Source organism: Bos grunniens, chromosome 1 (assembly GCF_055505025.1).
Source record: "Bos grunniens cultivar Pamir isolate PY7600 chromosome 1, Bosgru_T2T1.0, whole genome shotgun sequence".
Taxonomy (NCBI): Eukaryota; Metazoa; Chordata; class Mammalia; order Artiodactyla; family Bovidae; genus Bos; species Bos grunniens.
The window spans coordinates 27,323,824-27,349,276 of record NC_141165.1 but is presented as its reverse complement, the minus strand read 5'-3'; the positions used below and the strand labels follow the sequence as shown (position 1 = coordinate 27,349,276).

At 43.7% G+C, this 25,453-nt stretch overlaps 2 long non-coding RNA genes across 5 annotated transcripts in view; one reads left to right on the top strand and one right to left on the bottom strand.

Moving 5' to 3' along the window:
* The first annotated feature begins 1,740 nt into the window (after window positions 1-1,740).
* On the top strand, window positions 1,741-25,450 carry LOC147379175 (uncharacterized). 2 transcript variants are annotated; one of them, XR_015151296.1, is made up of 4 exons: window positions 1,741-2,523; window positions 2,768-2,836; window positions 17,185-17,547; window positions 18,606-25,450. It is a non-coding gene; the product is annotated as an uncharacterized LOC147379175 (long non-coding RNA). The 2 variants fall into 2 exon arrangements; XR_015151277.1 differs by having other exon boundaries at window positions 17,185-25,450.
* The window catches only part of LOC147379173 (uncharacterized), a 47,133-nt gene continuing 32,441 nt past the window's right edge, over window positions 10,762-25,453 (bottom strand). Inside the window, exons 3-5 of one of the 3 annotated variants that reach the window (XR_015151234.1) lie at window positions 20,853-21,059; window positions 11,994-12,081; window positions 10,762-11,054 (exon numbers count right to left, since the gene is read on the bottom strand). This is a non-coding gene — a long non-coding RNA (uncharacterized LOC147379173). Of the gene's footprint in view, window positions 11,055-11,993; window positions 12,082-16,897; window positions 17,396-20,852; window positions 21,060-25,453 lie in introns of those variants that run through there. The other 2 variants (XR_015151229.1, XR_015151260.1) reach the window with 2 other exon arrangements.

The window sequence follows — 25,453 nt, the reverse complement described above, 5'->3', positions numbered from 1 at the left end:
TCAAATTGCCAACCTCCGCTGGATCATAGAGAAAAGAAGGGAATTCCAGAAAAACATCTGCTTCATTGACTACGTGAAAGCTTTTGACTGTGGATCACAACAAACCTTTGAAAATTCTTAACAAGATGAGAATACAGACCACCTTACCTGTCCCCTGAGAAACCTGTATGCAAGTCAAGAAGAAATAGTTAGGGACCTCCCTGGCAGTCTAGTGGTTAAGACTTTACCTTCCAATACAGGGGGTGCATGTTCGATCCCTGGTTGGGGAGCTAAGATCCCACATGTCTCATGGCCAAAAAAACAAAACATAGACCAGAAACAATATTGTTAACAAATTCAATAAAGACTTTGAAAATGGTTCGCGCACACACACACACAAAATATTTTTAAAAAAAGAAGAAATCGTTAGAACTGGATATAGAACAATGGACTGGTTCAAAATTGGGAAAGGAGTATGTCAAGGCTGTATATTGTCCCCCTGCTTATTTAATTTACATGCAGAGTACATCATGCGTAATGCCAGGCTGGATGAATCACAAGCTGGAATCATGATTGCCAGGAAAATATCAACAACCTCAGATGAAACCACTTTAATGGAAGAAAATGAAGAGGAACTAAAGAGCCTCTTGAGGGCGAAAGAGGAGAGTAAAAAAAGCTGGCTTAAAACCCAACATTCAAAAAACAAAGATCATGGCATCTGATCCCATCACTTTATGGCAAATAGGTGGGAAACAGTGGAAACAGTGACAGATTTTCTTTCCTTGGGCTCCAAAATCACTGCAGACAGTGACTATAGCCGTGACTACAGTGACTGTAGCTTGCTCCTTGGAAGGAAAGGTATGACAAACTCAGACATACTAAAAGCAGAGACATCATTTTGTAACAAAGACCTGTCTAGTAAAAAAAGCTATAGTTTTTCCAGTATTCATGTATGGATGTGAGAGTTGGACCATAAAGGAGACTAAGTGCTGAAGAACTGATGCTTTCAAATTGCTAGAAAAGACTCTTGAGAGACCCTTGGACTGCAAGGAGATCAATATAGTCAAGCCTGAAGGAAATCAACTCTAAATACTCATTGGAAGGAATGATGCTGAAGCTGAAGCTCCAATACTTTGGCCACCAGACATGAAGAGGTGACTCATTGGAAAAGACCCTGAAAAGACCCTTTCCCAGAAAGACTGAGGGCAGGAGGAGAAGAGGGTGACAGAGGATGAGATGGCTTGATGTCATCACCGACTCAATGGACATGAGTTTGAGCAAACTCCAGGAAATAGTGTAGGGCAAGGAAGCCTGGCGTGCTGCAGTCCATGGGGTCGCAAAGAGTCAGACACGACCTAGCAATAACAACAGCACCTAATACCTCCTTAACATGCCTATTCCAAATGATCCAATCACGAAGTGAAATAGACCCAGGGATCCTGTGTTAAGGGCAGGAGGGCAGAGCCTGGGAAGTGACCCCAACACCGGGATCCCTGTGCTCAAGGAGCTCCTAAAGGCGGTGGTGGCGCCAGTGGTAAAGAACCCGGCTGCCAATGCAGGAGAGGTAAGAGACATCCCTGGCTGGGGAAGATGCCCTGGAGGAGGGCATGGCAACCCACTCCAGTATGCTTGCCTGGGGAATCAAGTCAAAGACTGAAGCGACTTAGCATGCACGTACAAGGCGCACCTGGGCTGCGGGACGCGGGCTTCGGCCGCCAGGTGGCGTCCTGACCTCGGCTCGGGCAGGCTCTTCCCTCCCAGTAGGTCGTAGGGCAGGGCTTCCACCAAACCAAGCCCAAGGGACGCCCCCAGTGCCCGCCGACCGTGGAGCCTGAACGTAAACACGGAAGCCCCGCCTGCCTGATCTCAAAGCCCAGGACAATGCAGAGGGACTTCGTGTCCCGGGAGGACATAAGCACGGCACTCGTCTCCGCCTTCTGACCTCGCTCCTCGCCTCGGGAGGTGTGGGAGGAAGGGAACGAAGATAAGACTCGAAGGGGTCCGGAGGAAAAGCAAGGATGTCCCGAAATGAGGGGACCTCGAAACTGAATAAACAGGTCTTGCGGATGACGCGGAGGAAGAACGCGTCAAGATTCTGACCTCCCTCCCAATTCCCTGTCGGCCCCGCCCCTCACTTCGCCCTTCCCCAGCCCTCCTTCCTCTTTCCGCCCCGGCCGAAAACAGAAGTATCTGAAAGTCGGGAAAAAGCGGCAGGAGAGCTCGCCGGGTCTCCAGAGCGCAAGCAAGAGGAAGGTCCCTCCGCCGCGCCGCGCGGCTCCTGCTCCGCCCGCAGGGAGGCCGCCAGGAGGCGCTGTGGGGCGGGCGGGCCGCGTCTCTGAGAGGACTTACTGCCTCCTCTAATTTCCTTAAGAGATGCAAGAGACCTTCAGCCCCGCGCAGAGAGCATCTCCAGGCTCCTAGGCCCAGGCAGGTTTCCTGTCGGGCCTTGAGGGCAGGTCCTCTGTCCCACTGGCTGCTGCAGCTCCAGCTCCTGGAACAGAGAAGAATAAGCGCCATCTTCACCAAATATTGTCTGAACTTCTGGTAAGGCCAGGAAATGTCCTTGGCACTGATGATAAATGAGTGATCAAAACAGACAAAGCCACTACCTTTGTGAAGCTTATATTCTGTTGTGGAAGAGAGAAGAGGAGACCAAGGAGATAAGCAATAAAATAGAAGTGGTAAAAGTAGTAAATAGGTGTCAGAAAGGGATAGGTGCTATGGAGAAAAAGCAGAGTAAGAGGAATATGGAGTTGTAGGGTGATGTGGGAATTCTTGTTTTATACAGGATGGTCACAGAAGGCCTTTCTTATCAGAAGGAAACACTTCATCAGGGGCGGAGAGCAGCCACTCCGAGGTAAGAAGAGAAAAATAAGGAAAATAAGGAACACTTCCCACTTGTATTAAATGAATTAATATTCAAGGCAGGATTCCCTGGTGGGTCAGTGGGTAAGATTTCCCCTTTCAGTGCAGGGGGTACGGGTTCAATCCCTGATCCGGGAGCTAAGATCTCCCATGCCTCCTGCCAAAAAGCCATGAGGCAAAACAGAAGCAATATTGTAACAAATTCAATAAAGACTTTAAAAATGATCCACATCAAGGCAAGACCCCACACTGGGCACTGGCACTCCTGATGTGATGTAGGTCACACCTGTCTGCCCCACTTCATCCATCCAATCATTTTATTTTTTAAAATTGATTTATTTGGAAGCATTGGGGATCTTAGTTCCCCAACCAGGTACCAAACCTCCGCATTGCAAGGCGGATTCTTAACCACTGGACCACCAGGGAAGTCCCAACTATTCCTTTGGTCAGCTGCCCTCAGTCACCTACCTTCTTTATGGTGGACCTTATGCTGGGTGTATTGCATTTCTATATACCCAAACCCAGGATATGAAAATGAAGAAAACATACTCCTTGGAGGGGAAAGAGACCTTCACACTCACCCTGGTAGGATCAGAGAATGACACAGCCTTCTTGGGAAGTGATTTAACAGCATCTCACTTTTAAACGTGGGCACACTTTGAACCAAATCCTCAGTCTGGGACTCCAAGCCAGGCCTCTCAGCATGGTGGTCAGGACCACTGACTGGGTTTTAACTCCAGCAGCATCTCATATCAGCTTCCCAGGTGGCTCACTGGTAAAGAATCTGTCTGCCAATGCAGAAGACACAGAAGACACGGGTTCAACCCCTGGGTCAGGAAGATCCCCTGGAGAAGGAAATGGCAACCCACTCCGGTATTCTTGCCCAGGAAAATCCCATAGACAGAGGAGCCAGGTGGGATACAGTCCATGGGGTCGCAAAGAGTTGGCCACAACTAAGCTCTACACACGAACGTCTCTTATCAGCCCTGGGACCCTGAAAATATTATTCACCTGTGCTTGAGTTTTCACATCTGTGCTGCTGCTAAGTCACTTCAGTCGTGTCTGACTCTGTGTGACCCCAGAGATGGCAGCCCACCAGGCTCCCCATCCCTGGGATTCTCCAGGCAAGAACACTGGAGTGGGTTGCCATTTCCTTCTCCAGTACATGAAAGTGAAAAGTCAAAGTGAAGTCGCTCAGTCGTGTCCGACTTTTAGCGACCCCATGGACTGCAGCCCACCAGGCTCCTCCGTCCATGGGATTTTCCAGGCAAGAACACTGGAGTGGGGTGCCATTGCCTTCTCCTTTCACATCTGTAACACTAAGCTAATAATAATATTAGTTAGCCTTTAGTAGTTTTGAGAAAATACATTACAAAGGGCTTAGAGCACCTGTCTCATTGCAAGTGTTCAATAAATGTTAGCCATTATTATTTGCTCAAGCAACTGTTGGCACAGAAGTGCAGGTTTGTTTTTTTTTTTTCAAAAGTCTTTATTGAATTTGTTGCAATGTTGCTTGTGTTCCATGCCTTGGTTTTCTGCCCAAGAGGTATCTTAGCTCCTTGATCAGGGATCGAACACTCATCACCTGCATTGGGAGATGAGTCTTAACTGCTGGACCACCAGGGAAGTCCCAAAAGTGCAAGGTGACTTGTTCACCACAATCCTCTCTGCAGTGAGCTCCAGATTAGAGCAACCTCAGTGAATATCCCGGAGAAGGCAATGGCACCCCACTGCAGTATTCTTACCTGGAAAATCCCATGGACGGAGTAGCCTGGTAGGCTGCAGTCCATGGGGTCACTAAGAGTTGGACTTGACTAAGCAACTTCCCTTTCACTTTTCACTTTGATGCATTGGAGAAGGAAATGGCAACCCACTCCAGTGTTCTTGCCTGGAGAGTCCCAGGGACGGTGGAGCCTGGTAGGCTTCCGTCTCTGGGGTCGCACAGAGTCGGACACGACTGAAGTGACTTAGCAGCGCAGCAGCAGCAGTGAATATCGAACCGTAGGGAGATGACTAAGCAGATTATAGTACATCCATTCTATAGAAGAAAATGTAATTTTAGAAAGATTGTGTCAAAGGGAGACATCATATCAGATCAAATGTCAAAAAGTGTTGAGTCTCCTGGAACGCTGGGATGTGTATCATGGGAGGCCTGGGGAAGACTTGGCTCTGAGGACCTTAGTTCCTCTGATAAGAGCTAATTTGATCTGTTACATGAATAGTCCATCAATATTAATCCAAAATTTTAAGTGCAAATATCTTTTGATCCAGAAATTCTACTTCCAGGAGCTTATCCTGGAAGGTATACTTTAGGTGTATCCTAATGGCAACCCACTCCAGTACTCTTGCCTGGAGAGTCCCAGGGACAGGGGAGCCTTGGTGGGCTGCCGTCTCTGGGGTCGCACAGAGTCGGACACGACTGAAGCGACTTAGCAGCAGCAGTAGCAACAGCAAAGGTATACTTGCACATTTGCACAGACTCATCAACAAGAAGGTTTGTGGCAGCATTTCAAAGACGGAAACAACCTCATTGTCCATCAACAGAGGATTAGTTAAATAAATGATGATGCATCCATCCTGTGAGAGATTGAGCAGCCATTAAAGTTAATGAAGCAGATCTATATGTGCTGAAGTGGAAAAATCTCCAAGATGCACTAATTTAAACACACAGCATGACAACAATGAGATACCACTTCATACCCATTTAAATGGCTGAAATTTTAAAAACTGACTACACCAAACATTTATAAAACTGTGGTGCAAGTAGAACTTACACACTCTGCCAGTGTTGTATAAAATGACACAACCATTTTAGAAAACAGGTTGTGTTGTGTTTGTTTGTTCTTAAATAAAGTTAAACATACATGTAAGCAGCTCTAGCAAATTCACTCCTAGGTATTATCGAAGAGAAATAAAAATTTATACATATATTGTACACAAGTGTTGATAGCAAGTTTATTTGTAATAGCCCCAAACTAGAAACAACTCAAAAGATCATCAGGAGATAAGTAGGTAAATGGACTGTGTTAAAACTACTCAACTATAAAAATCGTATTCTGCCTCCAGAACTTCACCGCTGTGAACTTACAGCTCCCAGTCAAAAAAAAAAAAAGACCTGCTCATAAGCAACTGCATGCAAATATTTGTCGCTCAGTTGTATTCAACTTTCTGAGACCCCGTGGACTGCAGTCTGCCAGGCTCCTCGATCTGTGGAATCCTCCAGGCAAGAATGCTGGAGTGGGTAGCCATTCCCTTCTCCAGGGGATCTTCCTGACCCAGAGATTGAATCCAGGTCTCTTGTATTACAGGCAGATTTTTTACTGTCTGAGCCACCAGGAAAGCCCATGCAAATGAATCTCAAAATCATTATTCTGAGTAAAAGAAGCTAGCACAAAAACAATTCCATTTTTTGAAGTTCTATAACAGGCAAAACTAAGCTAAGGTGATAGAAAGCTGACCAGTGAATTGAAGTTGGGGATGTTTAACTGGGCTTCCCTGGTAGATCAAATGGTAAAGAATCTGCCTGCAATGTGGGAGACCCGGGTTCGATCCCTGGGTCAGGGAGATTCTCTGGAGAAGAGAATGACAACCCACTCTAGTATTCTTGCCTAGAGAATGACAACCCACTCCAGTATTCTGCCTGGAGAATCCCATGGACAAGGGAAGCTAGTGGGCTACAATCCACCAGAGTTCACAGAGTAGGACATGACTGAGTGACTAAGCAGCAGAGCATGTTTAACTGGAAAATCAACTGAGAACTTTCTGTGGAATTTGGATTATAAGGGTGTACACGTTATCAAAAGTCAGAAAACTCTCAAGATTTGTTCATTTTATTGAATGTAAAATTATTCCTCACTTTGAGAAAAAGAAAAGAAAAAATAGCCTAGGCCCTCACAATGACAATAATGAAGAATTTGAGGGGAACGGGGCTGCCCTGGGGACCCCTAGAGGTGGTGTGCTCTCCTAGTGCTGAGCTCCTGGGGGCAGAACCCATCAAGTTCTGCTTTATTGTTCTCTCCACCCTCAGTGCCCAGAACAGAACCGAGCAGGACAGGTATTTACTGAGCACCCCAGGAAAGGGGGCAGCATGAGACAGGCTGCAGGTCTTCTGAGCCTCACAATAAGCAGACAGGACAGAATCTGACAGGGCACCCCTTGGAGTGATGCCAAGGTGAGCTCTGTGAGCCTGAGAGCTGGCTGGGGGTGCAGACCCCAGGGCTCCTGTTCCTTGTCCCTGCTGGTGCTCGGGGCTGGGCTGCAGCAACTAGTTCTGGTAGATTTGGAGCAAACACAAGAGCTTAGAGGTGGCCTAGTAAGACACACTGATCCATTCTCTCATGGCTAGCCCAACCCTAGGGTTTCTAGGCTTTCTCACCACACATATGCTTTGGAGCTTCTTTTTGTCGTTCAGTCTCTTAAGTTATGTCTGACTCTTTGCAACCCATGGACTGCAGGCTTCCCTGTCCTTCACCATCTCCTGGAGTTTGCTCAGACTCATGTCCAGTGAGTCATTGATGCCATCCAACCATCTCATCCTCTGTCACCCCCTTCTCCTTCTTAACTGGTTCCTATAAGTTGGCCTCCAGCTCATAGACTGGCAGAGGGCCATTTCAGTTCCAAACACTCAGAACTTTCCCCCTCGATATCCTGAAGTCCATGAACTTTAAATGAAGTGAGGCAGATCCCTTGCTGCTGCAGTTTCCAGTCCCAGAGCAGTGGTTCCTGAAATGACTGACTTTACCCAGGATACCTGCCCCAGTATGAGAAAAAATCACAACAAAATTCCCATATGATCTTGGAGGAGAAAACGAAAAGCATTGCTAATGCTGACTAAAAAATAAAGTAACAACCTGAAAGTAGAGAGTTATTTTATTTGGCGGGAATGTTTAGGACTCCAGGCCCGGGAGAGGGAATCTCAGTAGCTCTGAGAAAACTGCTCCAAGGAGGCAGAGGGAAGTCAGGCTATGTACAAGTTTGCAACAAAGGGAGCAGGCAGTCTGAACATGAAAGATCAGGTATCAAGTTAAGGAATTTAACATTCTCTGTATGGGAAGATGCAAGCCTCTGGGCTCACTGAATCCATTCCTCTCTTACGCACCTCAGCTGCCTGGGGCCGATCCCGTTTCCTGGCTCACCTTGCTTCTTGCATGCCCCTCGAACCTCAGCAGTCACCGTGGGGGTGGCAGCATCTGCTGGATCACAGTTTTGGGAGCCCTCATTCACACTGGCAGGCCAGAAATCACTGATGGCTGTGACATTTCTTGTTGATTAATATGACAGGAGATATTTTCATTTCACACTAACTATGATTTGAATTCAGAATCCATAAAACAGAAGACTGATAAATTCAACGAAAATGTTAAAAAAATTTTAATTCTTGATTGTAAAACCTCTGTAAACAAATTCGGAAGACAAATAGCAAACTGGGAAAATATTTTTTAATTCATATAACAGAAGAAGAGCTTAATTTCTCTAATATAAAATGAGATCCTCTAAATTGGTAAAGGTCAACCCCTGAATTTTAAAATGGCAAAAGTTCTGAAAAAAGGTAGATAGATAAGTCATAGATAAATGACTTATTTAAAAATTGGGATATAGTTGCTCTATAATGTCGTGTTAGTTTCTGCCATACAACAGAGTAAATCAGCTGTACATATACATATATCCCCTCTTTTTTTTTTAAATTTCCTTTCCATTAGGTCACCACAGACCACTGAGTAGAGTTCCCTGTGTTATACAGTAGGTTCTCATTACATACCTATTTTACATGTGGTGGTGGTGGTGGTGATTTAGTTGCTAAGTCATATCCAACTCTTTGCAACCCCATGGACTGTGTAGCTCACCAGGCTTCTCTATTTCCCAGGAAAGACTACTGGAATGGGTTGCCATTTCCTTCCCTGAGGGATTCTCCCAACCCAGGGATTGAACTCCCATCTCCTGCATTGGCAGGCAGATTCTTTACTGCTAAGCCCCCAGGGAAGCCCTTTTTATACACAGCAGTACATATATGTCAATCGCCATCTCCCAATCCATTCCATCCCCCATAAATAACTCAAAGATTAAAATATTCTCAATCTTACATTGAGAGAAATAAAACCACATAAAATTGCCAAGAGTCAACAAATATTTTTACCTAAAGATCACAACAATTTCATACAGCTAATATTAATACAAATTAAAACAAGATAGAGATACGGTTTTATCCTTTCAGTTTGACAAAGATGAAAAAGATTTGTAAACACCTTATGTTGGCAAAACTCTGAAATAACATGGACTTTGAAGGCAGAAGGCTACTTGTACAGTCTCTATGGAAGCAACTATCTCCCAAATGACAAATGTAAATACCCTTTAACGCAGCTATTGCTCCACTAGGAAATTATTCTACACGTACCTGAAATGTACAGTTATTCACCACACTCTTTGCAATCTCAAATGATTAGAAAACAACTAAATGCCCATCAATTGGTAGCCTAGGTAAATAAATTATGGTACATTCACACACACAAAAACAAAGCATCCTAAATATACAATGAAATGATCCCTAAAATACAGTGATAGATTTTTAAAACCGTACACACAAGGTTCAGAACAATGGGTATAGTATATTACCATCTTGGTTAACAAATATAAATGTGTGCATTACAGTCTCTGGAAAAACTGAAGGCATTTGTTCTGCCTGGAAAGGGGAACTTGGGTGGTTGAAAAACAGAGGTAGTAGGGAAACATTTCACTGGATATTGTTTTGTAGCGTTTGGATTTTGAACCCTGTGAATAATTACCTATTCAAAACAAACAACAAACATAATAAGCAGCCCTGGCAGGGTTCTCAGTGTATTTCTATCAAATACCTCACCCTAACCAAAGTATTAACATAACAAGACTCAGATAGATAGATAATCTCAGCAATGGGGGGTCCCTTCTCCCAAAGTCTGCTCTATTCTTGTTTTGTGTATTGTCCCAGGACATTGTGACTGGCAAAGTTTGGGGGAGCCACTGGGTGACACTAGGCTTAAGGTCTTAAACAGGTGCTAGTCTGAGCTTCCTGAGCTCCTGCTGGGCTGGAGTTCCCCTTTCCAGGCGGGCTGGCATCAGTGAGGCAGGAAGCCAGGGACCTGGTGGCAGGAGCTTAGAGGCAACCTGAGGAATCGAAACTGATCGAGGGGACACTGAGTTAACAGGCAGGGTGAGACTAGGGTGCACAGACCAGCCAAGCTGGAGAAAGTGGTCTGTGGTGAACCAGGGAGTTCTGGGTCTGGGCCCCAAAGAGGGGAAGCAAGAGTGGTCCTCCCTACTCACCATCACTCCCAGGCCCCACATTTGTGCTTCTCATGCCTGCAACTCTGGGCTCCAGAGGTTCTGACCCCGAGAGGCTGCACTCTTGCCAGGGTACATGACCAGGGTCTCACTGAACTACAAGCTACAGTTCCTCCTCCTGCAGTTCCCATGAGAGCGGGAGTCACCATTCTGGCAAGAGACACTGACCCTGATGAGCAGGAGGTAGAATTGCCTTTATACCATAATAGGCAGGTGGGGTGGGGAGGTGACACTTGGAACCCACATGATTCACATCAGTGCCCCTTGGTACTCCCTATGAATGGACACATATAGCAACCCCAGCCTGAGATGGTTATGATTATATCGACTGGGGAAAAAAAATGCAAAAAATCTTCAGGCCCAAAGTTGAGACTTATGTATTATTTGGTAAACTTTGAGGACTTCAAGCCCGGGAGGCAGCTTCTCAGACAGCTCTGAGGGACTGCTCAGAAGAGGGAGGGGAGGAGCCAGGGCATATAGGGGTTTTGCAACAGAAACCAGATAATCAGAACACCAAAAGATCACTATTCGTTAAAGAAAACCAGACATCAAGTTAATGAATTTAGTGCTTTTATTTGTAAGGGAAGATGCAAGAGTCAGGACTCTGAAATCATTCCTTTAATATGCACCTTATCTATCTAGGGCTTGTATCCTGTTTTTCCCATCCTGGTTTCCCCGAGGGTGCAGCTTTGAGGGCTGCTGCAGTTGTTGATGGCTTGCTTGATGATTCTGTGTCCACCCTGAGTTCCTTCAGGGCTCACCTTTGGGGGTGGGAGTACGTGTGGCAGCTGTGGTGACTGGGGGCTTGATGGAGCAACAACCTTTGTTGACCGATATGGCAAGTGGCATTCTTTGTCCATAGTTAACAAAAATCATACAACCAGGTAAGCTACAACCTGCAGAGATGACCAATGAAAGTGAGTGAAAGTTAGAGGAAGTAGTGGAGCAGAGAGAAGATAAGTACCAGTTGTAAACCAGAAATCAGCTCCATGAATGGGGCTGTAGTTGTCAGATAAGCTCCCTCTGTTTCCCCTCAGAAAGAGAGGCCTGAAGGAGCCATGCAGGAGCTGCCCCCTGGACCTCTGGGAAAGCATATTTGTGCAGTGCAAGGAGGTAGACTGAAGCAGCAAGGAGACAGTGCCTCTCAGGTCTCCACCTGCAGGAGTATGTTTGACCATAATGACTTCCCTCAGGCTGTCACAATCAGTGACTAAGCACAACAGGGACCTCCAGGCAGGGCTGTACCCTGGAGACAGGGGACTCTTCTGACGGGCAACTTTGGCTCAAGGACTCCTCAGCAGCAGAGCTAAAACTTTTTTAGAAGTGCACTGCAGTCTAAGACTTCCTGTCTACCCTTCCCTCCCCTTCCCCTCTCCTCCTCAAGGCCTGAGGCTTTCTCAACCTCCTCTGGCTTCCTCACCATTTCCCTCTCAGGTCTTTTCCTGGCAAATCTCTTGGGATCTAACCTCATCTTAGCCTCTACTTGGAAGACCTGAACTAACACAAATGCAATCAGCATTGTGTGTAAAACATTGTTCTGAAAATTCTCTGCAACCAAAGGAAAAAGCCTGTGTTATTGTGCGATAGTCACTAGTGTTTTTCATCAAATAATGTTTTTCATCCACTTCCCCTACCTCAGGGCACATTGGTAAGATTGCTTCCTTGAACTAAGCTGCTCCAAGTCAATAAGGTTCAAGGAATCCTTTTTAGAACCCTAACAATTTCCTGACTAATACACTTTGATTCTTTTACCTAATTCAGTGTTTGCCAATAGCCACACTGTTGCCACTGTGGATCAGATCACTGTCTGCTGTGAGAGACAGAACTTTGCTTACAGGAAGTTTAGCAAGATCACTGGTCTTCACATATTGGATGTCACAGTTGTAATGACCAAAAATGTTGCCAGCCACTGTCAGAGGTCACCTAGGGAGCAAACTCACCGTCAATTGAGAATCACTAATGGAACTAATAGCAGCAAAGCTTTTCTTCAAAAAGGGATAAAATTTAAAATGGAATTATATAAAATGCTCAGTTAAAACCAGACAGCAGAGACTTCCCTGGTGGTCCGGTGGTTAAGACTCTGACCTGCTACCTGGGGGTATGGGTTTGATCCCTGGTTGGGTACCTAAGATCCCAGATGCCACATGGCAGTTAAGCCCCCATGCTGCAGCTACAAAGCCCGAGTGCCTAAAGCCTGTGCTCTGTAACAAGAGAAGTCACCGCAATGAGAAGCCCTCAGACTGTAAAATGAAGAGTAGCCCCCACTTGCTACAACTAGAGAAAGCCCACACACAGCAAAGAAGACCCAGTGCAGTCATAAATAAAATTAACAAAAAGAAAATCCCAAAACAACTTCTGGAGCTACTAAACAGGTATAGCAAGATGTCAGTTCATACTGATATAGATAAATGATTAAATAAATAAACATGGATGGGCCTAGAGATGATCACACTAAATGAATTAAGTCAAACGTAGAAAGACAAATACCGTTCGATGTTACTTATATGTTAAATCTAAAATATGATGCAAATGAACTTATTTACAAAACAGCAACAGACACACAGACTTAGAAAATAAATTTATGGTTACCAAAGGGGAAAGTTGGGAGTTGGGATAAATTAGGAGTTGGGATTAACATATACACACTACCATACATAAAATGGGGCTTCCCTGATGGCTCAGACACTGAGGAATCCATCTGCGATGCAGGAGACCTGGGTTCAATCCCTGGATTGGGAAGATCCCCTGGAGAAGGGAGTGGCTACCCACTCCAGTATTCTCAGCTGGAGAATCCCATGGACAGAGAAGCCAAGTGGGCTACAGTCATGGGGTCACAAAGAGTTGGACATGACTAAGTGACTAACACTTTCACGTACATGAAATTGATAATCAACAAGGACCTACTATATAGCACAAGAAATCCACTCAATATTCTGTAATAACCTATATGTGAAAATAACCAGAAAAAGAATGAATATATGTATAACTGAATCACTTTGATGTACACCAGAAACTAGCACAACATTGTATTTATAGTCAATAAAATTGAATTTATATTCAATAAAAATAAAATAAATACTTAATAATTAGGAAAGAAGTGATAAATCTTCTATGCAGAAGAATTCCAGATAATTTATATATAATAGATATTCCCCTGTCGTTATGAGTTGAATTCTGTCCCTCAAAAAATTATGTTTAAGTCCTAAAGCCCAGTACTTGTGACTGTGATTATTTGGAAACAGTGTTGCGGATGCAGTCCAGCTAAGATGAGGTCATTAGGGTGGGCCCCCATCCAGTAACTGGTGTTCTTGTAAGAAGAGAGGGACACAAAGACAGCGTGGGTGGGGGAGAGCACGGTGTGCCGATGGAAGAGACGTTGGAGCAATGTGTCTACAAGCCCGGCAGCGTCAAGGCTGCCGGCAGCGCCAGACGCAAGGACAGAAGCTTGAGCAAATTCTCCCTTAGAAGCTTCAAAGAGATCATAGTTTGGCTGACAACTTGATATCAAACTTCTAACCTCCAGAACTGTGGGAGAATAAGTTTCTGTCACTTAAAGCCACCCATTTGTGGTACTTTGTTATACAAATCCAGGAAACTAAGGCATTCCTCAAGGAGCTCCAGCATAATTCCCCAGTCCTTAAGTGTGCTTTAGGCACAGTGATTTCCTTCCAAGGAGCACTGGGGAGAGGCGGGAAAAAGAGTAACTTTCCAATGGAGAAACCTGACAGACACAACCTCATGATCAAGGTCTTGTCGGTAGAGATCACTCAGGTTGGTAGTGTACACACTGTTATGATACAATGAATATAGGACTTTATGTTTGTGGTCTTCTCAAAAACCTATAACTCCTGTCTAACCTTGAGAAAAAAAGACAGACAAATTCCAATAGAGGAACATTGTATGAAGGGAACAGATGCTCCTCAAAACTGTCAAGGTCGTCAAAACCAAGGAGAGTCTCAGAAACTCTCACAGCCAACGAGAGCCTTAAGGAGATATGACACCACATTACTCAACGTAATGTGGTGTTTTGAATGGGATCCTGAATCAGAAAAAGGACATTAGGTAAAAATTAAGAAAATCCACCATTAACAGAGGAATGGATAAAGAAGATGTGGTACAAATATATGGTGGATTATTACTCAGCCATTAGAAGGGAAAAAATAGTGTCATTTTCAAAGACACGGATAGACCTAGAGATAGTCGTACGGAGTGAAGTGACAAAAATATATATAATAGTGCTTATATGTGAAATCTAGCAAAAGGATACAGATGAACTTATTTGCAAAGCAGAAATAGAATTACAGATGTAGAGAACAAACTTATAGTTATCAAGGGGGAAGGGGGATGGGGTGAACTGGGAGACTAGAATTGACATATACACACTGCTGCTGCTGCTAAGTTGCTTCAGTCATGTCTGACTCTGTGCGACCCCATAGACGGCAGCCCACCAGGCTCCCCCGTCCCTGGGGTTCTCCAGGCGAGAACACTGGAGTGGTTGCCATTTCCTTCTCCAGTGCATGAAAGTGAAGAGTGAAAGAGAAGTCGCTCAGTCGTGTCCGACTCTTCACGACCCCATGGACTGCAGCCCACCAGGCTCCTCCGTCCATGGGATTTCCCAGGCAAGAGTACTGGAGTGGGATGCCATTGCCTTCTCCACATATACACACTACTATGTATAAAATAGATAACTAATAAGAACCTATTGTGTCGCACAGGGAACTCTACTCAGTGATCTATGATAACTGGAATGGGAAGGAAATCTAAAAAAGAGGAGATATAAGTATACATATAATTGATTCATTTTGCTGTACAGCAAAAACTAACACAACATTGTTAAGCAACTAGACTCCAATAAAAAATTTTTAAGAAAATATGAATAAAGCATAGTTAATGATTAATGATTATTTATCAATATTGGTTCATTAATTGGCACAAATGTAGCATATTAATACAAAATGTTAATAATAGAGGAAACTGGGGGTTTGGGCTGTATGGGAACTCTCTATACCATCTCCAATTTTTATATAAATCCACAACTGCTATTAAAAAAAATGTCTTTTTTTTTTAATTTAATGACAAAAAAGTCAATGCTGCAAATATGTCAGTGTTCTCCAAAATTATAAAAGTTGACAGATTTCTTTTTTAAAAGAGATCAAATTTATTCTGGCGCTTACACCCAAAAAGTTTAGCATTGGCTCTTTATGCCAGTGGTGGTGGATGCTGTAAGAGGCCATTTGTTTCCTATGGAAGTTTTGTGATTTTGGGCACAGGATTGTTCCCTGTGTGACTGCCTCTCTTGATGACTGCAGATGAAAGATAAGGGTCAGAAAACCAGTCTGGACTTGTGATCTCTTAGGACTATACAGAAATAATAAGCAATCCTAGCTAATACATAGCACTTGCTATGTAAGCATTTTGAGGCATCCCTGGTGGCTCAGCAGAAAAGAATCCACCTACAATGCTGCAGACACTGGTTTGATCCCTGGGTAGGGAAGATCCCCTGGATGAGGGAATGGCAAGTCACTCCAGTATTCTTGCCTGGGAAATCTCTTGGACAGAGGAACCTTCCAAGCTACAACTCATGGGGTCACAAAGAGACCTGAAACATGACTCAGACATGACTGAGAGTGTAAACATTTTAATTATAATGACTTTATCCTCACAACATACTTATAGAATAAATATCATTAATTTTCCACATTATATTATGAAAATTAGGGCACAGAGAACTTTAATAATGAGCCCAAATCATGCAGCAAGTAAATGACTTAATCCAGCTAGCTCCAGACTCGATCTAGATAAGCTAGCATACTGTGGGAAGTCAAACTGCAATAGCGAATTTCATGATAACTTATGAAATCAGGGGAAGAGGGTATCTGCAGGGATTGTGCAAGTCATAATAAACTATTCCAAGCCTGTTACTTAGTACATTTGCATAGGAAGTATAATACATAGGGATCAAATTAACTATATTTCAGTAAAAAATAAAAAGCAAAACATACAAATTTAAAATGTAGGCCCTGGAATCAGTCTTCCAGAGTCTAAATCCTATCTCTGCTTCTTGCTAACTGTGTGATGAAAGTTACTCACCTTCTAGGGTAGCAAAAATGAGGGCCTGTCCAAAGGTGTCCATGCCCTAATTTCCAGATACTGTGAGTATATTAGGTTATATAGCAAAGGAGAATTAAGGTTGCAAGTGGAGTTAAGGTAACTAATCAACTGGTGTTGAAACAGGGAGGTTTTCTGGGTTATGCAGGTAGGTCCAATGTAATCCCAAGGGTCCTCAACAATGGATGAAGGAGGGACTTCCCTCGTGGTCCAGTGGCTCTGACTCTGCTCCCAATGCAGGGATCCAGGTTCTATCCCTTGTCAGGGAACTAGATCCCACATGCTGCAATTAAGAGTTTGTGTGCCACAGCTAAAAATCCCCCATACTGCAAGTAAAAAGATCCCATATGCTGCAATGAAGATCAAAGAGTCCAGGTGCTGCTATAAATATATATAATGGACGAGGGAAACTGAAGGAGATTCAGTCAAACTCAGAAAAGATGTGATAATAAAAGCAAGCTCAGAGTGCTACTATATGAGAACTCAACCCATCACTGCTGGCTTTGAAGCTGGAAGGGGACCATAGGCCAAGCATTGTAGACCCTTAGAAGAGAGCCTAGTACATAGTAAGTTGCTCAATAAATACTAAATATAAACAGTTGAGGGAAGGCACTACAGTGGATGCTGAAAATATTGGGTGAAATGTTATTCAGGAACAGGATGTCAGGATAGTGACCAAGAGTTACTCCACAGTTTACATACTCATTGTGAAAGCGGGAAGTGCCTTTACAGTGGAGACATCTGCAGCCACCATCTGAGCTCAGTCTTCAAACATAGGATCACGGGAGGTGGGAGCCTGGGCGTTGATGTCCCTCTGATTGGATGCAGTATAAAGTATGACATCATGTTTGAAAAACTGCTTACCAAAAAAGTTAACCTGAATGGAACCACGCTACAGACCTGGGTTTCCATTTGCAGAAAACACAAGGAATCGAGGAGGAAGTTAAACAACATGAAGAAACACTGAGACAAATCCTGAATGTGGTGATATTCTACGACTGTCCTGGTCTCTTCAGAACTGCTGTGTCATGAATTTAAAAAGGTTATGAAGAGGTGGTTCTCTATTCTACTTGTCATGCAGGAACCCAGGCCTCTCTCATTCGTGATGCTGCCATGGTTCACACGCCTCCTATAAGGAAGGGAAAGAGGATATGCAGGATCTTGCGGATTGGCTTTTAATCCATGCCTGACATTGGTATACAGCTTCACCTGGCCCCTACCCAATTGCAAGAGAGTTGGGAGATGAGCCTGGAAGCCTGGGAGGAACAAGAAAGGAGTATGGTGAGCATCCAACTAGGCTTGGCACACACATAACACCCCTTACCCCTCTAATAATGCAAGGCTCAGCGTGGCCTCTGCGAGGCAACCCTAAGCCATGAATACCCCCGGTTTCATGCAGTTCCTCGCTTTGAGACAGACCAGCAATCCAGTGTCCTCCCTTCTCCCCTTATCCCCTGTGTGCATGTTCAATCACTCAGTCTTGTACGACTCTTTGCGACCCTTTGGACTGTAGCCTGCTAGGCTCCTCTGTCCATAAGATTTCTCAGACAAGAATACAGTCATGTTCGACTATTGGCAACCCCATGAACTCTAGCCCCCCAGATTCCTCTGTCCATGGGATTCTCTAGGCAAGAATACTGGAGTGGGTTGCCATTTCCTTTTCCAGGGGATTTTCCTGACCCAGGGGTCGAACCCATGTCTCCTGCATTGGCAGGTGGATTTTTTACTGCTGAACCACCAGGGAAGCCCCCTCATCCCCTACATCCTCAATCAAAAATACCAATGTCTTCACCTCTACATATCTTGAAATAGTCTTTACCTCTCCGACTGCATGTGTCAGAGCCTAATTCAACAGCCTCTGGTCTGGCATCCCTTCATGCAAGGATCCTGTTCTTCGGTGGGAGAGGTGGGGGCTATATTCTTGTAATAGGCTGCACATGAGCCAACAATGGGCAAAATAACTTACTGTGCTATGAAGTCACCAGAGACTGCAATGGTAAAGAACGACTATTTGGGGTGAGGAGGAGGAGCTAATTTATATAGGACTGTCAGAGAAGGCTGCACTGAGGAGGTAACAGCAGATAGAATCATCCAGAAAAGCGATATTCCTATTGCTGTGTTCTGTTGCAGAACTCTGCCACTCCCTCTTCAAGTAGTAGAGTCTGTTTTCTCCACTTGAACTTGTACAGATGTTTCAGTTTGCATAACTAATAACCAAGTACAATGTTAGTGATGCTGTGTGACTTCTTAGTCTGTCATAAAAAGACAGCACAGCTTCCACCTGACTTCTTTGGAACCCAACCAAGATGCCTTGCCCTCAACCCTGGTTTAATTAACAGGTGACTGCCAGTCCCAGTGGGCCAGCCATGGAAGTGAGCCACTTTAGAAGCAGTTCCTCGGTTGATTTGCCCCCGCTGATGCTGAGTGGAACAAAAATGCATCTTCCTCCTGAAGCCCTGCCTGAATTACAGAGAGATGGTAAATGAAATAGATAGCTGCTCTTCTGAAGCCATTGAGTTCAGAGGTATTTCATTAGGGATCTCTAGTGCTGAGCTAAGTTCTAAATACTAAGGAGCCACTCAAGAAGAAATCTTCACAAAGCATTTTAAGCATTGCCAGCAACGATGGCAATAGATCCCATGGGTCTAAGCACACTGAAGGAGCAGGCAAGGCCACGAGGCTGAGGAAGGGAGCAGTAAGATGGGTGGCTACAGAGGAAGGCTGGAGACTCATCTTGCAGCTCCTCCTGCACCATGGTAAGAAGTTTGAAATGTGTCAAAAGTTCTGTGGGAGCCTCTGGAGGGTTCTGAGCAGAATAGTGGGAGTGGCTTGTCCCTGAAAGATGGCTCTTGCTGCTCTGGAGAGGGTGATCTGGAGCAAGACGTGTAGAAGCAGGAAGACTGGTTAGCACATCACTGCAGCTGTTCAACTTGAATGCGAAGGTCACTAAGTGGTGAGGAGAAGAAAGTAGATTCTGGGCATGTTTTGTAGACAATAGGTCTTGTTTTTTGTTTGTTTGTTTGTTTTTAATCAATTTTTTAATGGAAGTATAGTTGATTTACAATGTTACGTTAATTACTGCTATTCAGCAAAGTGATTTAGTTATACATATATATATACGTTTCTTTTTTATATACTTTTTTCTGTTATTGCGTATCATAGGATACTGAAAGTAGTACTCTATGTTATACAGTTGAACCTTGTTGTTTCTGCATTCTATATATAACCGCTTACATCTGCTGGCCCCAGCCTCCCACTCCACCCCTCCCCCAGCCCCCTTCCCCTGGGCAATCACCAGTCTGTTCTTTACATTCCTGATTCTGTTTGTTTCATAGACAGGTTCTTTTGTGCACATTTTATTTTATTTTTGGCTGTGCTGGGTCTTTGTTGCTGCACGCAGGCTTTCTCTAGTTGCAGTGAGTGAGGGCTACTCTCGTTGCGGAGCATGGGCTCTAGAGCACACGGGCTTCAGTAGTTGCTCCTCAGCATGTGAGATCTTCTCAGACCAGGGATTGAACTCGTGTTCCCTGAATTAGCAGGTGGATTCTTGACCACTAGACCACTAGGGAAGTCCTGGGCCATATTTTATATTCCACATATAAGTGATATCATATGGTGCTTGTCTTTTTCTCTCTGACTTACTCACTTAGTGTGATAATCTCTAGTTGCATACACAATAGGCCTGTTGATAGAGAGGATGAGAGGTGAGGGATAAGGAAGAATGAAAGTAAGCTTTTAGGCTTTTCTCTCAGGCGGGTGAATAATAGTGTTACTGGCTGGGAGGGGAAGGCTTGGGGAGGAGCAGGGTTGGGGTGGGAAACTTCCCTTTCCCTCAGGATATCCTACTTCAATGTGGTTGTAGAAAGAATTTCAAGCTGCTTAAATAAGCCTCACCAAGCAGTTATTGGCAGGTGAGTACAAAGCTTCTGGGTCTGGTGGAGTTGGAGATTCTGACAACTACTTGACTTTCCTTAAGAATTCCTTTCTGGGGACTTTGCTGGTAGTCAAATGGCTTAGACTCCATGCTCCTAAGGCAAGGGGGTCGGGTTTGATCCCTGATCAGGGAACTAGATCCCATATGTCATAATTAAAGATCTCCCATGCCACAACTAAGACCTGATACAGCCAAATAAATAAATATTAAAAAAAAAAAAAAGGATCCCTTTATGTTCGTTTGCCTACATAGCTTTAAGATCCTCTATGCAGAGTGTGGTTGTTATAATTACTATGGCAAAGATCCCAGTTGGAAACTAAAACGCACCCAAGGGAGGAAATGGAACTCACATGTAGGGGACCAAGCCAAGCACTTTCCCTGAAGCATAATCCATTAGCCATTAGTCTGGAGACGAGTCTCTGAGTGACCAAGAGGACAGACCACACCTTAGCTGCCTACTGGAAGAATGACTAAGAAGAGTTAAGGGAAAGAAGGATAAACTTCTGGAAGGACTCAACATAGGCAGAAGACCTAGACTGCTGGAAGCAGCTGCTGGATCTCCTACAGGAACGGGGAGAAGAAAGGGTCATAGGGCTCCCCAGGAGGAGAGGAAGCAATCCCAGGTGAAGCCATACCAAGATGTCTCCCTTACCTTTCTCTCCAGCCCCAGTTTTGAGATCTTGCTTGATTCACTCAATTCCCTCCCTCTAGAGAATGCGTCTCTGAAGCTCAGACGGAAACTCGCTCTTCACCTGATCTTCAGTGAGAGTCATTCACTTGTCCAGGCTTCATGGAGATCACCTCACAGACCCCAGGTTGGATGGGTCAGCAGGCAGAAACCAGTATCCAGTCAGGCTCTCTATACATGCAAAGAATAGGCAATCACAACAGCAGGGACAGGGACACTCAGTGACCTGGATTGTCTTTGCTGGTTCCCACTCAGACTCCCAATTCCACTGACTCCTCTCTCCTGTATTTTTTTTTAATAAATTTATTCATTTTAATTGGATGCTATTTACTTTACAATATTGTAGTGGTTTTGCCATACATTGCCATGAATCAGTCTCCTGTATTTTTCATGCTTGCTTCAACTGTCCTCCCTGTTGTCTCCTCCATGGGCCCACAGTACTCGCAGCCCAAATATACTTCTTCCTATTCTCTCTCCAAAATATGGCAAAGGGTCTCAAAAGTAACCGTGAGCCATCAAACCACCAAAGATAACTCATATCTAGGAATTGCTTCACTTATTCATTCAACAATTATTTGCTCAGGTCCTACCATGGGTGATTGTTAGGGAGGTTATTGCAGTAATCCAAGTAAGACATGATGGAGGGTTTCCCTGGTGGCTCAGTGGTAAAGAATCTGCCTACCAAGCAGGAGACATGGGTACAAGCCCACTCCAGGAAGACCCCACATGCCTCAGAGCAAGTAAGCCTGTGTGCCACGGCTGTTGAGCCTGTGTTCTAGAGCCCAGGAACTGCAACTGGTGAGCCCACGTGCCCCAAGTACTGAAGCCCATGCACCTAGAGCCCATGCTTCACACCAAGAGAAACCACTGCAGTGAGAAGCCCACACACTGCCACTAGAGAAGAGCCCTTGCTCTCTATAACTAGAGAAGAGCCCTTGCAGCAACCAAGACCCAGCGCAGCCAAAAAAAAAAAAAGACTTGGACGAGTATGATCATAGTGGAGATGATGAGAAGTGGGTGGACTCTGGATGTATTTTGAAAGATAGAGCCAACAGAATTCCCTGAAGCAGTGGACATAAGGTATGAGAGATGAAAGAAGAGAAAACTGCTTCCAAGTTTTGGGCCTCAGTATCTGAAAGGGTGGTGTTGCCATTTTCTGAGAGGAGAAACAGCAAGACAAGCAAGTTGAAAGTGTTAAATCAAGGGCTTGATATTTGGACATATTAAATTTGAGATGCTTCTTTAGACATTCTAATGGAAGTATTCAATTAGCAGTCTGGGGTTTCTGAGAAAAGTCCAAACTGCAGATAAAAAATTTCAAAACCTTATCCTACCTTGCTCTGCTCACAAGCAAAAAGAAATGTTGGAAACATAGGGAATCTGCAAAATTTCAAGCAATACATATCAGATAGTATAGACCAACCAAGATATCTAGAAAGATTGTGGTTGGCATTGTCTGACAGAGTTGGTGAACAACTTCTCTCAGAGATGATCATGTACCTAGAGTTCTAAGCTCCCATAAACAGGCACCATCGTTGTAACTATCTGCAGTGGTCCCCTGCCCCATGGAGGCTGAAGTAGGATGAATTTTACCCCCCTAAATGAAAATAGACCAATGGCCTTTCTGGATCTCTTCTCTCCCAAGGTCAATATCACTGTTTAAAACCAAACACCCTTTCCTCCTTGAATAAACTTTCTCCTCTCTTCCTGTACCTTGGCCTATTCCTTCTTCTACTTACAAAATAAAAGCTATCATCCACATTAATGAAGACAAACAGAGGGTAGGAGGAAGGGAATAGGGCATGACCTTACCTAGCAATAACCAACGTTTTTAATGTGTATTAAAATTTTTTAAATTTCTTTTTAATGTGTATTAAAATTTTTTTCACAGCTTTTCAAATTTAGATAATAAACACACTTGCTTCTTCTTTTAATTTATGAAGTAGAGTTGATTTACACTGTTGGGTTAATTTCTGCTTTTCAGCAAAGTGATTCAGTTATACATATATAAATTCTTTTTCTTATTCTTTTCCATTATGGTTTATCACAAGATATCGAATATAGTTCCCTATGCTATACAGTAGGACCTTGTTGTTCATCCATTCCGTATACAATAGTTTGCATCTGCTAGTCCCAAACTCCCAATATATCCCTCTCCCACCCTTCCCCGCCTTGGCAACAAGTCTGTTTATGAGAAAAATTTTTTTTGTCATGTCCTGTACGCAATCTTAGTTCCCCCAGCCAGGGATCAAACATTCGCCCCCTGCAGCAGAAGTGGAAGTGCTGAGTCAACCCCTGGACTTCCAGGGAAGTCTGATAGCTCATTTCTTTGAGCACTAAGTATTTCGTGCACTGATGCACAATGTGCCCATTGTATGATGTGCCGCTGCCCTGTTTACCCGTTTACCTACTGCCCTCGCTAGTTGGTCATTCACCTGGGTAGCTCTCAAGATACTTTCAGTATAGTCTCCCTGACTTCAATATTCTGTAGTTTCCCTATGAGAAGTGTAGATGTAGATTTATTTTGATTCTTGAGATTCATTCTTTTCTAAATCAGAGGATTCATCATCAATTCTAAAAAGTTTCTCAAGCATTTTGTCTTTGAATAATATTTCTTTTTCATTTTCTCTATTCTTTTTGGCTGATATCCAGTGGTCTATATGTTAGACTTTCTCACTGCATAGTTCATATTCCCTAACATCTGTTCTTCTGTCTTGCATTGGGAATAATTTCAGCAGTTGTATCTTCTAGTTTATTAATTCCTTTTTCAATTACATTTAATTTGCTTTTTGACTTGTTCATTTTGTGTTTTATGTATTTGTTTGGTTTTATTTTGGCCATGCCACATGGCTTGTGGGATCTTAGTTTCCCAGCCGGGGACTGAACCTGGGGCCTTGGCAGTGAAATCATGGAGTCCTAACCACTTGACTGCCAGGGAATTTCGTATATTTCTTAACAGTAAAGAAAAACCACATAATTGAAAATTTACCATCTTATCCATTCTTAAGAGTACACGTCAGTAATGTTAAGCATATTCACATTACTGGTGCAACCAGTCTCCAGAAATTTTTCATTCTGTAAAACTGAAACTCTATACCCATTAAACAACTCCCCATTTTCTCCTTCCCCTGGCAGCCACCTTTCAACTTTCTGAAACTATAAATTTGACTAATTTAAATATCTAATATAGAATCACATATACAGTGTTTGTCTTTTTGTAATTGGTTTATTTCACATAGTATGATGTCCTCAAAGTTCATCCATGTTCTCCTGGGCATATACCTGGAGAAAACCATAATTTGAAAATACACATGCCCTCCAATGTTCATTGCAGCACTATTAACAATAGCCAGGACATGGAAGCAATCTAAATGTCCATCAACAGAGGAATGGATAAAGGTGATGTGGTACCTGTATACAATGGAATAGTCAGTTCAGTTCAATTGCTCACTCATGTCCAGCTCTTTGCGACCCCATGAATTGCATCACGCCAGGCCTCCCTGTCCATCACCAACTCCCAGAGTTCACTCAAACTCACGTCCATCGAATCAGTGATGCAAATCCAGCCATCTCATCCTCTGTCGTCCCCTTCTCCTCCTGCCCCCAATCCTTCCCAGCATCAGAGTCTTTTCCAATGAGTCAACTCTTCGAATGAGGTGGCCAAAGTACTGGAGTTTCAGCTTTAGCATCATTCCTTCCAAAGAACACCCAGGACTGATCTCCTTTAGAATGGACTGGTTGGATCTCCTTGCAGTCCAAGGGACTCTCAAGAGTCTTCTCCAACACCACACTTCAAAAGCATCAATTCTTCGGCGCTCAGCTTTCTTCACAGTCCAACTCTCGCATCCATACATGACCACTGAAAAAACCATAGCCTTGACTAGACGGACCTTTGTTGGCAAAGTAATGTCTCTGCTTTTTGATATGCTATCTAGGTTGGTCATAACTTTCCTTCCAAGGAGTAAGCGTCTTTTAATTTCATGGCTGCAGCCACCATCTGCAGTGATTTTGGAGCCCCCCAAAATAAAGTCTGACACTTTTTCCACTGTTTCCCCATCTATTTCCCATGAAGTGATGGGACCAGATGCCATGATCTTAGTTTTCTGAACATAAAAAAGAACAAAATAATGCCATCTGGAGCAACATGAATGGACCTAGAGATCGTCATACTGAGTGAAATAAGTCAGACACAGAAAGACAAACATCATATGCCATCTTTTATGTGTGGAATCTATTTTTTTTAAAAGGGTACAAATAGCTTATTTACAAAATAAGAGCAGAGCAAAACAAACATTGTTATGGGGGGAGGGGAAGAGGGATAAACTGGGAGATTGGGATTGACATGTACACACTACTATATATAAAATAGGTAATTAATAAGAACCAGCTGTACAGCACAAGGACCTCCACTCAATACTTTGTAATAGCCTATATGGAAAAAGAGTCTAAAAATAAAAAGTGGATTAATATATATGTATAACTGACTCACTTTGCTGTACACCTGAAGCTAACACAACATTGTATATCAACTATACTCCAATAAAACTTTATAAAGAAAAAAATTC